The sequence below is a fragment of the Rhinolophus ferrumequinum genome, chromosome 2, assembly GCF_004115265.2.
Source record: "Rhinolophus ferrumequinum isolate MPI-CBG mRhiFer1 chromosome 2, mRhiFer1_v1.p, whole genome shotgun sequence".
NCBI lineage: Eukaryota > Metazoa > Chordata > Mammalia > Chiroptera > Rhinolophidae > Rhinolophus > Rhinolophus ferrumequinum.
Genome location: NC_046285.1, coordinates 78108884 through 78120985, shown reverse-complemented (window position 1 = coordinate 78120985; position 12102 = coordinate 78108884).

Below are 12102 nucleotides of genomic sequence, written 5' to 3'. Positions count from 1 at the left end.
ATATATTTAAATATATATATATATTCAAATATATATAAAATATTAAAAATATATATATTAAATATATATATTTAAAATATATAAATATATATATTTAAAAATATATACATATATAAGTATGTATATAAGTATGTATATAAGTATGTATATATTTATAAATATATATATTTATATTTAAAAATATATATTTATATTTATAAATATATATATTAAAATATATATATATATTTAAAAATATATATGTGTATATATATTTTTTACAAGTATTACAGTTGATTATCATGCTGGCTGAACAAATTTTGAGAAACACAATGCTATGCTATCTGCCAATTGCTTAAAGATTTCAGTTTCTCAGGTTTTATCCATGGAGCCACTTGACATAGCTACTGTGATATTAATGTAAAAAGTATTAGTGAAAGAAATAACTTTAACTTACTTTTATAGAAAAAATATTTTGATATGGTAACAGTTAATCTTTGGTTTTAATATTTTAGGCTCTGCGGGCCCTCTGATTTCTGCTACAATTACTCAACTCTACTGTTTTAACATGAAAGCAGCCGTAGACTGTATGCAAACAAATGGGTGTGCCTGTGTTCCAATAAAGGTTTATTTCTAAAAACGGGAGGCAGACCAGATTTGGCCTGAGGGCTATAGTTTGCCCACCTCTGTTCTAGTCTATCACCCACAACATATACATAATTTCTTCAAGATGAATTTATTTCAAAATAGTACCTAGTTTATGGCTCAATGCTATGTTATAATTAAAAGAATTGTGACGGTAACAATGTTAATAATAGCCACAGATTTGTATTTTGCTTTAGAGTATTTTTTTAACATACAGGATCTCATACAAAACTAACTTCAAACTATGAGATTACCAATATTTTATTAATGAAAAAATTAAGACTCAAAGAGGTTAAGTGATTGTTTTCAATAACACATCTTTAGAAAGCAGAAGAGCCATGTCTTGAGAAAGCCTTTTGGCTTAAAAACAGTGTTTCTTAGTTTTAGATTTTATCAAGGAGATCACAGAAATGAATGAACTCTATGAAATAGAGTAGTCATATTGACACCATGAACTAATAAAATCTATATTAACTTTTATATTATCTTAAAAATAAAAGTGTACTAATTTGATTTTTGCATTTCATGGGAATTGAGTTTTTTAGCGTCAGGTAAAAATTTCGTGCCAAAGTTTTATAATTTTAGTTGTAGAGACACTTTTATTCATCTTATTGTATTCTGTAGCACACAATATTCATTCATTCAGTGAAACTTAAATAGAGTCACGAAGTAGAAAAAAATGTCTTTGTATATTCTCAGGGAAAAATTTCACTATTGGGAAAGTAGTATTGGCGTATGAATAATTATGGTCTTTTGAAGGTATATCACTTCAGTATTCAGCAGTACATCTAAAAATGTGAAATGGGTGCTGAAAATTATCTTGAAGAAATCAATTTTATTTCTCTGCTATTATCTAAAAGAAATACACAAACTGATATAAATAAATTATAGTACATATAATTAAAGTAAATGCCACCTACCATGTACCTTGTATATACATAGTGTTGCATCATTAAAACATTAAAACTTTTTTTTTTATTATTTATTTATTTATTTATTTATTTTTTTTAGTTCCAAGAATGAGTAGAGCTTCCCAAACAGTTATTTACTATATAGGCTTTTGTTACCATGTAGGCTTTTGTTGTACAAGTGGGCACCAAATCCTGAAATGTGACAAAATGTTTTGTTTTCTTTTAATTATATTATTTGTGATGTCCTCAGATGTTATTATATGAGGTGTGATCAAAAAATACGTGAATGTTTAAATTAAAAAAAAAATTATTACAGTAAAAGACACATTGCCCTTAATCTCCCTCAAAATACACCCCCTCATTTTGAACACACTTATCCCATCATTCTTGCCACTTTGTGAAGCAGATCTGGAATTTCTCTTTTATGAGTGTCTAGTTGTGCTTTCGTGGCTGCCTTAATGTCCTGAATTGATTCAAAACATTTACCTTTGGTGGTCATTTTGACTTTGGGGAAGAGCCAGAAGTTGCACAGTGCCAGATCTTGTGAGTAAGGTGGATGAGGACACACCATAATGTTTTTATTTGACAGAAATTGCCTTACCAAAAACAATGTGTGACACAGAATGTTTCTGCTGTGATCACAAAATACAGTGACTGCTGCCGCCAAGTGCCATCCAATGGAAAGGCAGGCATCTTCAATATGGGAAGCGGTGCCTGGAACCTTAGTAATAGTAACTTAGTTACTAAATTTCAACTTGTCATTGCCCTCAGTCAGGTGTGAACTCTGGTTGAGAGAAGGTATATTTTAAAGCGTGCCATAAATCATCCTCCATCATGACAACGCTTCATGTCACACATCTCTTCTGGTATACAGCAGTTTCTGTCTAATAAAAACATTACGGTGTGTCCTCATCCATCTTATTCACCAGATATGGCACCAGGTGACTTCTGGCTCTTCCCCAAAGTCAAAATTATTCAGTACATTGAGGCAGCCATGACAGTACAACTAAAGACACTCAAAAAAGAGGACTTTCAGAACTGCTTCAGAAAGTGGCAAGAATGATAGGATCAGTGTCCTAAGCGAGGGGAGTATTTTGAGGGGGGCCTAATGGCAAGTGTCTTTTACTATAAAAAATTCTTTAAATTGAAACATTCACTGTATTGTTTGATCCCACTTCATAAGTCCTTTTTACTCACCTAAGATACTTAAATATGATATAAATTGATATTTTCATTATTTACCATAGCATTCATAGGACAATATACAACTTTATAATATGGAAATTTTGGACAAACAAAATGACATTTTAGTCAGGCAATTTGCAATACTTCAGAATTTGTGTTTTTTTATAAAGAAAATATATTTTTATGTAATCTTCACTGTGTATGTTATGGATCATTATCTGCAGATCAGGCGTAGGTCCCATACTTTTATATTGATGGTTGGTGGATAAGAGAACCTCTAGGTTATCATTTATCAAATCCTTATGGATCTTAGGGGGCTTCTGAGACCTTTTTAGGGGGTCGGCATGGTCAAACAATTTTCATAATAATAAATAAATAATAATAATTACATATAATAATAAATGTCTACTCTGTTGGCATTTCCAATGAAAACTCAAAAGCAAAAGTAAACAAACTGCTGGCACTCCTTAGTGAGAATCAAGGCAGTAAAACCATCTCCTAAGAAAGGAGTTCAGAACTATGAATACAGTGTTTGGAATAACTGCTGTTGTATTTCGGTAACAGTTTTGCAAAGGATTGCTTCTTCCTATTTGCTATTCTTGTATTTGTTTTTTCTTTAATTTTCTGATTATTATAAAACTTTTGAAAAATATAGAATCTTTATTTTTTAAAGAGCAGTAAAGAGAGAGTGCTGAGAAAATAAGAGAAGAGAAACTTCAGTGGGAAATATGGGTGGAGGAAGCTTCATAGAAGAAAAGTTACATATGTCTACGGAGAGACATAGAGTGCTGAGATCAGCCTGAGACTCAGCTTTCTTGACTAGCTACTATGTGAGAGTCCTTTTCCGACACCTTTGTATTAAAGCAACCTGGTGTGATGACCAAAGGGAAAGGTTACCAGCCATTGGGTCCCTCTTCTTTTCCTTGACCCAATTATCCATTCCCGCCTTTCCCGCTCCATTGTACCTCCACTATGTTATTTGGGCAAAGGCAAGAAAAGCCCCAGCCCCTCCATATGGTACCATTAAGTTAAACCTTTTACATCAAAACCTTCCATATATACTAAATGATGTAAATACATGGATATTTTAGCCTCTAAAAATTCTCTTGGGAAATGCACTGCGTATGTTGATAAAGCAGGGAAAGGAGGACACTAGAGGCTATGCCCATATAATAATAAAAAAAATGGTACTATGGTTTTCTTAAGAGAGTATGTCCAGGCAAGTATTTATGCCTTTGTTTTTCTACACCTGGAATTGAATTTGGATCTGCAAGTTAGGAGTAGGAACTAGAACAAAGCTGAAATGTTTATATATTTAGAAGAGAGAGGAATTTAAGGGATGCATCATGAGATGGAGCCCAGAGTAAAGGAGAGCCAGAGGATAACAAAATCTTACACTGACAGGAAGGGCTTTGGAGATCACAAATTATTTCTTGAGTATTTTTTAATGTGTTTGCTGTGTGTGGTATGAAATAAATGTTCGTTACCATCTTCTTTATAATAAGTCTTCCACAAAATGCACACCTCTCTAATGCATTTTTGTGATTGGATTCTTTTAGAGGACACAAAGAAAATAGGAGTTGTATGTCTGACTTGATAAGCAAAAGGAGGCTGCTTATATAAATAGAAGGTTGAGGGATGATAGCTGATATCACTGTCCTAATTCCATTTTCCAGAAAAGGATTCTGATTGGTTCAGCTTGCCTTTCACGCACTTCCTGCACCAATAAACCGAGACCCCAAAGTATGATTGTGTTACTGTACAAATATGACTTCTTCTGCATCCATATGGATGAGGTATTGTTTTCAGAAAAGCAGGAGCTGGGGAACTGAACATTTAAATTAATCCATGTTCTTACTTCTTTTTTCCTTACAACAATATTTCGGCTAACAAGATATTGAGGCAGAATTCAAATTTATACATGTACAATTTCAAATCAAAATCACATCCATTTTGTCTCCTACTAACTTGCAGAGTAACAAAGAAACCAATAAAACACGTATTCATATGAGAAATGACTAGGCAGTTGAGTCTGCCAAGTTCGGAAAGTTATTTTAGGTCATTAGTTCTGACTGCATGTGTCCTTTGTACTAAAATTGGGTGTTTTGTGGCCAATTATTTTATACAGAAAAATATTACTGGAAACAGTTGAAAGGTAATTAGAGAAAGGAAAATTTATTTGTTTAGAGAGCAATTGAATGAATAACATTTTCTTTTAATTTTTAATGAAGTTATGATTTTAAACATTTACCAAACAAATTATAATAGGAGCTTCAGACCCCCTGATCTGTGATTTTATAGGTCTGATTATCTATTTATTATATTGTTTTCTCAAATAGCTTGAGTGACTTTATTTTCACTAAATGGTAGTATTCTAATTAACAAGATCTTGCTTCATGTTGCTTAAAAAAATAGCAATAAAATCTGCTCCAAAATGTTAAAAGGTCAAATTTCCCAAATTCTAGCAAGAAAATCATTAAATATTTAAGAATATAGAGTAATATAATGAAGAATGAAACACGTAAAAGTAGAATTTATCTCAGAGAGGAGTATTTCCTAAATGCTGCTGGATAATTTGAATAGTTCTGATATAACCTTGCAGTTAAAAAAATTATGAGTATCAGATAGTTTTAATAGTAACATAACATGGGTTATTATAAAAACTTTTGCATTTGAATTCTTTTTGTTTTCACTTGTCCTCTCCCTTTTTACTCTACCCTTTCCCACCACAAATCATCCTAGCCTTTTTGCTGTTCCTCAGATACACCAAACATTTCCCCTAATGCCTTTATTATGGGAAAACTCCCCAGGTACCAAATTTCACATTTATTTTAGGTACAGAGAGAAACATAGGGAACTGCCTCAAAGGGCCTTTTCTTCATGTATTCATCTCTTCAATTTTCTCAGTCAACACTAAAATCTTCTCTTAGTTCCTGTTTTGTTGATAACTGAGATGTCAATTTACCTTTAGTGAATTTGTTTCAGTAATTACTTTGTATTGTTTTATAGTTTCAGTTTCCTGTACACTTTTTGGTTTCTGGCTGTGACACAGCTGCCCATTGGTTATTTCTATGTGCTTTTCATTTCGGACCTGCCTGCTTTCCTCTCTTCCCTTCCCTGCTGAAGCTCAAGCACCCCTTTCCCACCCAAATGGGTAAGGAGGGCCACCTGCTGTCAGATAGTTGGCCGTTTTTAACCTGAGAGTCTCTTCAATCAATTGTCTCCAGGTGGTCATCCTCAGGAATCTGTATGGATGGACTTAGTGTCATGGCTCAGAATTAACCATTCTGTTATCAACTGCTGGCACTTTTATTTGAGTAAACTTTAAGAGAAAATTGTTTAAACTAAGTCATATACTGAGAATAAATAATAGAGTTAGTTTTATGATGTAGGAAGGCAGAAGGCCTCTTTTCTCGAATTTAAATTAATTCACTTCTTTTCTGCTCTAGGAATTTATGAATTAATTGAAGCTCTGGGTAAAAATTGTAGTGGTTGTTATACAAAAAGGAAAAATTGTAGTGGTTGTTATACAAAAAGGAATCTCACCAGACCTTACAAATATGGTGTTATTTCATATTAAATTTGATAAAAAATCTCTTCTGTTCTTTTTGTCTTTGCCATATGATAGATATCCACCACCCCCACCCTTTTTTTTTTGGTTCCCACCGACTGAAGTTCCAGATGCTTTTAATTTCAGCCTCCTGGGAGGCTGTTAAAATGCACTGCTCTCTCAGGTCGACCATAAAGCAAACTGGAAGTGAAGGGAGCTTGTGTCCTATGAATTCATCAAGCATCATGAGTTTATGAGAATTAACAGTCACCGGTACTTAATAGGTACATGACAAATCCAGTTAAGCTCTAGACAAGTGTTGAGATCCCAGGAATCTAATCCAGAAACTAAAAATGTGATATAACTTCAGAAATGCTGGAGAACATGGTGACAGTAATTTCTAGGGTCATCCATTTACCAAGGATAGAATTAACAAGAATTGCAAAGTCTTTGGGAAACAGTGATAAAAAAAGGTTGAGATGAGAAAACATCCCCCCAGTTGGCTGGAGACAACAGGACTCTCTCTTACCCCAAATTCAAAGTGATCTGTTGTGGGGTGATAGGGCTGGGAGTAATGGTTTAAGATGCAGATAGGAGACAGGAAAACAAGGACCCAGGGGGGGCTATAGAATAGGAATGCCTCATTCCTCCTTTACCCGACCCCTGGAAACCACCATTCTGCTTTCTGTCTCTATGAATTTGACGACTCTAGTTATTTTGTGTAAGTAGAATCGCGCACTATTTGTCTTTCTGTGAATGGATTATTTCACTTAGATTATTGTCCCCAAGGTTCATCCATGTCGTAGCAGGAGTGACATTTTGTTAATCCATTTATGTGTCCATGGACACTTTGGTTGTTTGCACATTTTGCCTATTGTAAATAATGCTGCTACATCTGTTACAGGTATCTGTTCAAGTTCCTGCTTTAATTTCCTTTGGGTATATACCCAGAAGTAGAATTTCTGAATCATATGGTAATTCTATATTAAATTTTTGAAAAATTACCACAGCATCTTCCACAGTGACTACAGAATTTTACAACCCCAACAGTGATTTACAGGGTTCCGATTTCTCCATATCCTTGCCAACACTTTGTTTGTTTGTTTAATAATAGCTATCCTAATGAGTATAGAATGATAGGTATCTTATTGTCTCCCTGTGTTTTGTTGGCCCATTCTCTTTTAGGAGCTAAGTCTGTAAGACATTTCCAAAGACCTCTTCATGCTGTGGCAACCTTCTTAAAAACTCTCAGAAATGATGTGTATTATAAACCATAACAACAAAATCAATGAACAATAAAAACGTGCTAGCCCCACAGGTCTCTTGTCTCCAAAGAGAGAAGGTACAGACTGCCCAGAGTTTGAGTTCTTGTTTTGAGTAGCTGATCATGTTGGAACTGAAGATTTGAATGACACTGGTCTTCTATTTTATTTTACTTTTTTCTGTAAACGTTGTTAATCTTCCAGTTGTCCACAGTGGGGTTACATTATAACCTTACCACGCAACTCAGCTTTTCCTTATATATTGTCTCACATTGTTTTCTAAATACTTAATACCAGTTTTTATTGCTTCTTCTAGAATTTGAGCTCTGTGAGATCAGAGACTTGCATCACGATTCTTTTCCATATTTCAGAGACTAGATACTGCTGAAGAAAAACTGATTATATTTCTTCTTTGCATTAGCTGTGTGATTATAAAATAAGGTTTTCTATTTATTAAAATTTTGAAAATAATAAGGAACAAAACTGAAAGAGACCTTACACTCTTGACAATTCTGTCAGATTGCTTTTGGAATAATGGAAGGCGGAAGAGGGTAGATGGAACTATTTTCCTGTTCTTTAGTGAGTCCTGATTTTATAGAGCTTTGTGCTCAAATCAATATATATCTATGCCTGGTGGGTTTTTCCTTTGCTCTGGTTTATTAGTGACTTGGACAATTGTCGCCCAATTCTATTCTTTATTTTATTGTTCTAACAACCTGTATTCTGTATCCCCCTACCGTATTGCTTTTGTTTTTTCATGTTGATTTTGGAGGAAGGGATCCAGTAACCGACGCTATCTCACACCGGTGTTAGGAACCCAAGGTCATCCCTGTATAATATATACACATTTTTGGTAGTAGGGCTGATTCCCATTATTAGTTGTCTTTTCCTTTTACTTGTTTTTCTTCTCCCTTCCTCTTCCTCCTGAGTTTTCAAAGAATTATTCTGTGTAATTTACTGTAAGAAATGACAGTCCTTCAACTTAAAAAATTTCTTTCGTTATTGTCTTACTATAGGATTTGATTTATGAATCAACGTAGGAAGAACTGAACCTGTCAAAGAATATTTGTTCAGTTCTTCTATGTGTTCTTCATAGTGTTTTTAAAATATCTAATAAAATTTGATGCATTTTTAGGTGAGTTTATCTGAAGTATTTTATTGTTATTATTTATTTGTTATTATTGCTTTTGAAAATAGTATATTTTTTCTTCTTTCTTTTAAATATGAAAGCTACTGATTTCTTTATATTAATATATTTCATTATCTCACTGAGTTACATTGCTGTGTATAGTTTTTCCATTTGATTTTCAAGGGTTCTCAGCTATTTAATCTAAAAATAGTGATATCTTTAGTTCCTTTTAAATTTTTATACGTTATATTTCTTTCTCTATTTGTAATAGCTCATACTTCTAGTGCAATGTTAAATAATGGTAGTGAGTGTGGCCTTTCTTGTCAGTTTCCTAATTTTAATGAGAATGACATTATATTTTCTGTGGAACATCATACTGAGTTTGCATGTTTTTCCTATTTCTACTGTATTGATTATTTTAAAATAAAGAATGGCTGTTGAATTTATCAAATGTCTTTTCTATGTCTATGAAAATATGTATATGTGTGTGTGTGTGTGTGCTCGCGTGTGTGTGTATTTCTATGTGTACATATCCATACAAGTTTATTTTACATTTTTCCCAAAGGAGCTACTTTTGAATGTGTATGAACACTTTATGTGTTATGTGCAGCTCAGTCAGCTCCGATTCCTGGCAACTCTATGAATGAGTGATGTCCACTGTGTCCTGTCTTCAGCAGCCCTGCTCAGCTCATGTAGACTCCTGCCTATGGCTCCTTTCATGGAGTCAATCATCTCCTATTTGGTTTTCCTCTTTTCCTGATGCCCTCTATTTTCCCCAGCATTAGTGTCTTTTCCAAAGAACCCTGACTTCTCATCATGTGCCGGAAGTAGGGTAGTTTCAGTTTTGTCATTTTCACATCCAGAATGTTTCAGGTTTGAATTGCTCTAGGACATACCTGTTCATCTTTCTGGTGGTCCAGGGTATCTGTAGAGCTTTCTTCCAATACCATGTTTCAAATGAATCAAAACTTTTTCTTATCAGCCTTCTTCATTTTCCAATTTTTGCATATCTACATAGTAATCTGGAATAAGAGGGTGTGGATGACTTTAGCCTTGGTCTGTAATGACACATCTTTGCTCCTGATGATCCTTCTTAATTCTTCCATTGCTGCCCTTTCAAGTCTCAGCCTTCTCTTGAGTTCTTGGCTATGGTCTCCATTTGAATTAATGACCTAACCAAGGTAAGCAAAATCTTTAACAATTTTGATGTCTACATTGTCTAAGTTAAAGCTGTGTATTTCTTTGTCGTCATGATTTTTGTCTTCTTGATTTTAAATACAGCCCTGTTTTGGCAATTTCTTCATTCACTTTCATCAGACATTGTTACAGATCATTGCTACTTTCTGTCACCTGCATATCTTAAGTTATTAACATTTTTTGTACCAGTTATCACTTCTCATTCCTCTGAATCTAGCCCAGTTTTTCATATGATATATTGTGCATACAGATTAAACAGATAGGGAAATAAATGCACCCTGGCTTGATGCCTTTGCCTACAGGAAATCACTCTGTCCCTCCATATTTTGTCCTGATGGTGGCTTCCTGTCCACAGTACAGATGATGCATCAGTGTAAGTGCTGAGGCACGCCCATTTCTTACAGAGCAACCCATAGATTTTCATGACCCCCACAGTCAAAGGCTTTACTGTAGTCTATAAAATGTAGACTACCTTCTTCTGAATTCTTTGGAGCACTCCAGTACCCAACGGAAGTTCACAATTAGATCTTGAGTGCCTCTTCTCTTTTCTGAATCCAGCTTGAACATCTGGCATTTCTTGCTCCAAGTAAGGTAGCAGCAGCCTTTGTTGCATCCCCTTGAGCATCACTTTATTTGCATAGGAAATGACAGCAAAGGCCCGATAGTCACTGCACTGTTTGATGTTTCCTTTTTCAAAGATTGGGGTGTATACTCAAAATTTCTAATTTGCAGACCATTGTTTTGTTTTCCATATTTGTTATGTTATTGTTAAAATTTTAACAAATTCATTCTCTGTGGCTTTAAATAATTCTATAGGTATCCCATGTACACTTGCTGATTTATTTCTTCACAATACTTTTAGGGCAGCTTTAACTAAAATTTCTAGAGTTACAGGTTCTTTGTCATAGAAATCTTCTTTAAAGTATCTGTCATCTTTTGGTCTCTTCCTTATAGATTTTCAGTACACTGGTTTCTACCTTCACTTTTTTTTCTCCTGGTTAGATGATGTGCTTCCTTGCTTGTTGTTTAGCATTCCTAGTGTAGATTTGAATTTCCTTTTTAGTTCTTGAATATTCTGATGGAGATCTCTTATTTTCCCTTTTTTGTTGTTCTCTTCTATCTCCTTATATTGACTATTGTAATAGTTCTCTTTATCTTTACATGATGGTCATTGAAAAACTGCATGCAGGATTCTAACTCTGCTTTTGTCACCTTTTTTTTTTTTTTTTTGCCTCTCACCTGTCCTTAATAATTTTTGGTGTTTCTTCTGTCATCCATCTCAATTTCTCTTTCCCATTTACTTCTGGCATTGTCTTTTCACATTCTTCACTAATGATATTTCTGGTTTCAGTCCACTCTTCTGGTTCTTGGTCAGTTAAGCTTACAGTGTAAATCTGTTTTTTTGTGTTTTTTTTTTTTTTAATGTGAATTTTAAATCCATCAGGAATGTTATTTACATTATATTTTGGCACTATGATTCTTTAGTGCTCTTCTCCAAGTTCACTCTAATGTTTGATATTAACAGTTTGTGGTCAGTACCACAATCTGCTCCTGGTCTTGTTTTGGCAGAGAGAATACAGCTTCTCCATCTCCTGCTTCCAATTACATAGTCTATTTGATTTCTATATTGACCATCTGGTGATGTCTGTTTGGTTGTTTGAAGCATGTGTTGTGATGGACAAGTTGTTGGCTTTGCAGAAATCTAAGAGCTGATCCCCTTCTTCATTTCTGACCTTTTAATTTCACTTCTTTGGCCTCTGTAGTTGGAGCATAGATTTGAATGATGGTTATGTTAATAGGTTTTCCTAGAAGTCTGATTAATATTATAACATCAGATCTTGCATTGTAGCCCCTAGCTGCCTGTGCTACATCTTGTCTTAGTATTAAAGCCACTCCATTTCTTCTGAGTTTGTCATTTCCAGACTAGATCACTTTATAGTTGCCTGGCTGGAAAGGTCCCATTTCAGTTTATTTTCATCTGCTAACACCAAGCACTGCACAGCTTGGACATTCCATTTCTTGCTTTACACTTTCCAGTTTACCTTGGTTCGTGCTTCTGACACTGCATTTTCCTATTGTATGTGTTGTGTAGCATCATCCTTTCCTTTCACCTTTGTGCACATCAGCCGCTAGACAAACTTCTGGCCTTTGGTTTAGTTATGTCATAGCAACAATGCTGTTTGTACTTGTTCTCTGCTTTTCCCAGTAACTGTGAGTGCTTTTCAACCTGGGAATCTCATCATT